Genomic DNA, 4,853 nt, shown 5'->3' with positions numbered 1-4,853 from the left:
AACAACAACAACAACAACAACAACAACAACAACAACAACAACAACAACAATAATAATAATAATAATAAATAAATTAACTTTAGTCTTTTTTTAAATTAAGACAACAAGTAGTACGTCAGTGCCCCCGTCACTGAGGGATTTGTGGACGGAGCAATTTTATCAATGACCAGGTGCAATAGCAGAGCCAGGGGGTGGCCAGTGGTGGCCTTGGCCACCATAGATTAATCTTCAGCCACCCCGAGGGCCACCAAAATCATTTGCCAAGTTTTGATAGTCCCCTTTCTTCCAACTAGATGCAGCAACACACCAAAATGGGAGTTGCCTTTTTTTTCTCCAAGTTATTCAACTCACAAGGTTTACATGTATAGGTATATGATGACAGCCATTTTGGATTTTGACCTAGCAACCCGATTTTTGAAAGGAAGCATTCTTATGCTTAGATGTAGCAACACACCAAAATGGACGTTGGTAACATATTTTTCAAGTTATCACACTCACAATGTGCATGGACGGACAGAGGGTATTTCCATACCCCCTCTTAGCCCCACAATGGGCGACAAAAAAACGATGGAATCATTAGCGTATATTTGAATTTTTACAGGCTCTTATGGATGTTACCAATAAAATACAGTCCTCTTCAATGATCAGGTTTCAACTTCCCCCTGCAACAGCTGATAAATCTGTTTTGAAGTTTGGAGCCTAACTTCCAATCAGATTGTGCTTTGGGCTGTTTGCTTGCCGAGCCAACTGAGTTGATGTGAGTTTCCTGGGAAATTATTGAATATTTCTTTCAAGGAGTAAAAGGTTTTGTCCATCAAACTTAGTTTCCAATGATGGAATTAAGAAAGCCTAAAGATTTAACACTGCAGATGAAATAAGTTGCACCTCTCTGCTCGTTTACCTGACACACATCTCTACAGGAGCAATGACTGAGACAACATGCTGCTTTTCTTCACACATTCATCACCAAACTGAAGATCCAGCATCACTTCTTTGTCCAAAGCAGGTCAGTGACTCATCACTGAATACCTCCTTCATCAATCATCCACAGCCCATGACTACTTGTCTTCAGCCCACTTGTTTTCTTCTGTTTAGCTCTCGGTGACGTTGAACTTTTCTGACTGCAGCTCTAATTATTTCCTGCCAACAAAAGTGAAGGCGGAGCACGGATGTTGTTGCCTGAGGTCGTTTGTTTGAAACACTGAACAAATTTTAATGAGACTTTAAGAAATTAATCCCCGAGTTGATTTCTACAACTGTTTGACTTTCGGAGTCAGTCCAATTGGGATGGTCGATGCTTGCAGGCTTAATTTATTTCAGATGATTTCTTTATTTTTAACAATTTGTTCTCAAACAGTGACTCCTGTTCCTGTTCTTTTGTTTTTCTCTTGTTTTGTACAGTTGTCTGTGTGCATTTTGTACTTTCAAAATGTTTTCCTTTTCAGTTTTCCTTTCTAATCTTTAAATGCCTTGTGATGATGCCACCCACCTGAAGTGGGTCATGCACAGCTTGATGCCTCTGCCTCAAGTGTAAAACAATTATGAGTAGTGGCATTTACCGCAACTGCCTGAGCAATAAATTATATGTTATTCACCTTCTTCCTGGGGGCTCTACTGTCTAAATGATTATGGGTACAACTTCCTGTCAGACAGGAAGTAGCAGTGAGTATTGGTTAACCATGATAGCAGAGCACAGACCAAGGTTTATTTGAAAGTAATTTTCATTCAGTTTAGCAGATAAACCACTGTTTTTGTTTTGTTTACATTTATTTAACAACCATAAAGTTTACTAAAATAGCCGTGCTGAGTTCAGGTACCTGCTGTGTTCACAGCTTCATGAACAATCAGACCAAATTAAATCAGTGGCTGCAACAACAGAGTTTGAACACGGACCAAAACAAAAAGAGTGTTCCAGTGAAAAGAGCTATAGTTTCATCTTCTACCTACAGATGAGGAATTAAGAAGAATGTGGCTGAAAAATATGAACTTGAAGAGACCACCCAAAACTCTGAATGTGAGTTCATTTCACTTTGTTGACAAACGGCCGATGGAGGAAAACCTGCATCCTACTTTGTGTCTGAACTACAATAAACCACCGGAGAAGAGACGCTGAATCCTCAGAATGATTGAAAACAGTGACGAGAACATCAGGTCTGATTTCAAGTGTATGGAGGACACAGCTTTATAATATTTGTTCATCTTCAGTTTTATGATTTTCTCTGTAATGAACCCAAGCTCAGTGATGGAGGACTTTAATGCTTTGTCTGGACTCTGTGTCTGATTTAAGGTCAATAAGATTGTGTCCCACCTCTTTTTACAAAACACCACTGACCTTGTTACTGTTGTCACAACCTGGCTCTGGGGTTGTGACAAAAAAGAGAGAAAAGGACACCAGGCCAAATGTCCCCCCCAGGCAACACAGCACGTTTTTCTTTTATACTGGGCTGACCCAGCAACTCAGGTGTTTTCAATGATTACCTGCTGCACTGCTCAATGGAGCCGTCCCTGCAGCAGCTCAGTCAGTCATCTGACAAGGTCGTCCCACTGTGTAGATATGATACACCTCAGAGGTTTTCAAGTTGTTTGCTTCACAGTCAGAAGAACCGAGTCAATGAAGAAGCTAAATATGCTAGATGTAATCTGCAGCCACTTCTTCAGCTCGTCCTCCATCCCTCGTCCTCAGCAGCCAGTGGTATGATTACATCGTCCTGTTTGAGCTCTGACAGGTGGTGTTCCTACATGTTTAATTAAATCCACGACGCTCAGAGAAACTACATTAGCTCGTACTGTTCACACACAAACAAACGTTGGTCCTGGTTCATGCTGGAAGTCACACCCATAATTCACGCAAGACAGCATGGAGGCTAGGAATAAGGTGGATACCCTGAACTTTTTTGTCTTCACACAACACTAGAGCTGCACATTATATTTATAATACGGTAATTGCAATATCAGAACAAAATAAAATTTTATCTTTCAAGTTCCATGCATTTATGTTCAGCTGCTAATGATTTATTTGGACAACCAGATGGTATCTGACTGGTGTCGATGCCTAAGTCTGGTTTGGATTAGAACAATGAAAAACAGAGGAATGAATGACTTTATCACAATATTTTATCCATCCATCATCTTTACCCGCTTCTTCCTTTTCGAGTCACGGGGGTCAATGGTGTCCATGTCCAGCAGTCACTATGTGAGAGGTGGGGGACACCCTGGACATGTCTCTAGTCCATCACATGGACACATAGAGACAAACGAGACAAACAACCATTCTCTCTCTCACTCACACCTAGGGACAATTCAGAGTTACCAATCAGTCTAACATGCATGTTTTTGTTCTGTGGGAGGAAACTAGTGTACCTGGAGAAAACCCACGCATGCACGGAGAGAACATGCAAACTCCACCCAGAAAGGCCCCCAACCAGGATTTGGACTGGGCAGCAGCTCTACCAACTGCACCACCGTGCTGCCAACCCAAAACCTAAGACAGCAGAAATGTAAACATCTGGTCTATTCAAACAGGTATCAAATTCCTAAAATAGTTCATGTGTGCCTAAAAACACAAGCAGCATCTGCTTCACAACATCTGCCCTGGGAGTCTGTGGTTTGTGCGTATTTATGCACTGACTGCAGAGATGGGAGAAAATTAATAAAATATAGGGTTTTGTCCTCCTTGTTGGAGTGAAAAGGGATATTGGAAATACCCTCCATCTGTCTGTTCCATCCATGCATGTTGTGAGCAGGATAACTTGAAAAATAAGTGAATAACAACCTCCATTTTGGTGTGTGGCTTCAACTAGATGCAAGAAAGGCTTCTTTCAAAATTTGGGTTGCCAGATCAAAATCCAAGATGGCTGCCACCACAATTGTCTGTCAGTGTTTTTAGGATAATAACTTAAAAACAAATGATGTGAATAAAACAAATAGTTAAAAAACAAACAACTGGACTTCTATTCTGAAGCTGAAGATGTTTCACTTCTCAGGCTGTATCTACTTAAAAAATGACTTTAGTTGATAAAGCCTCCTGGACAGGAAGTGAAACGTCTTCAGTTTCAGAATAGAAGTCCAGATGTTTGTTTTGAAACTTCCTTTTTTTGGATTGACCACGACCTGATGACTTGAGAATCTTCACCAGCATAAGTGAAGTACCAGCTTCCATTTTGATGTGTATCTGCATGTAGAATCTGGAAGAAAGGTCCCTAATGACAACTGAGTTGCAACGTTCAAGTCCAGTCCAGAAAAACATCTAAAAAATTACAAACATTCACTACTCAGATCCGTCAGTGATGGGGGACATTGGAGCACCACGTGTTAATCACTGCGATGTGGGGCTGTACAATATTTACAAAATATGATCTGCAGTAATATTGTATTATACAATAATACAATTAGGTGCACAGTGGCTCAGTAGAACTGCTGCCTCTCAGTGAGCAGGTCGCCCCAGTTCAAATCCTGACCCAGGACCTTACTGGGTGGAGTTTGCATGTTCTATTCGTGCATGTGTGGGTTTTCTCCAGTTACTCCAGTTTCCTCCCACAGACCAAAAACATGCATGTTAGACTGATTGGTAACTCTAAATTGTCTCTAGGTGTGAGTGAGAGAGTGAATGGTTGTTTGTCTCGTTTGTCTCTAAGAGTCCATGTGATGGACTGGAGACCTGTCCAGGGTGTCCCCCACCTCTCGCACAGTGACTGCCGGATATGAGCACCAGTAACCCGAAAAGGAAGGAACGGGTAAAGATGGATGGATGGATGGATGGATGGATTAATGGGTGGATGGATGGATGGATGGATGGATGAATGGATAGGTGGATGGATGGATTGATGGATGGATGGATGGATGGATGGATGGAT

At 41.4% G+C, this 4,853-nt stretch overlaps 1 protein-coding gene across 1 annotated transcript in view; it reads right to left on the bottom strand.

Annotated features, from left to right (window-relative positions):
- LOC119414897 (CREB-regulated transcription coactivator 1-like) overlaps nucleotides 1-4,853 on the bottom strand; it is a 103,161-nt gene that overhangs the window by 62,120 nt on the left and 36,188 nt on the right. The gene's annotated exons all lie outside the window — the stretch shown is intronic.

This window comes from Nematolebias whitei, chromosome 9, assembly GCF_014905685.2.
Source record: "Nematolebias whitei isolate Nwh7 chromosome 9, NemWhi1, whole genome shotgun sequence".
Taxonomy (NCBI): domain Eukaryota; kingdom Metazoa; phylum Chordata; class Actinopteri; order Cyprinodontiformes; family Rivulidae; genus Nematolebias; species Nematolebias whitei.
This window is presented reverse-complemented; position numbering and strand designations above follow the sequence as displayed.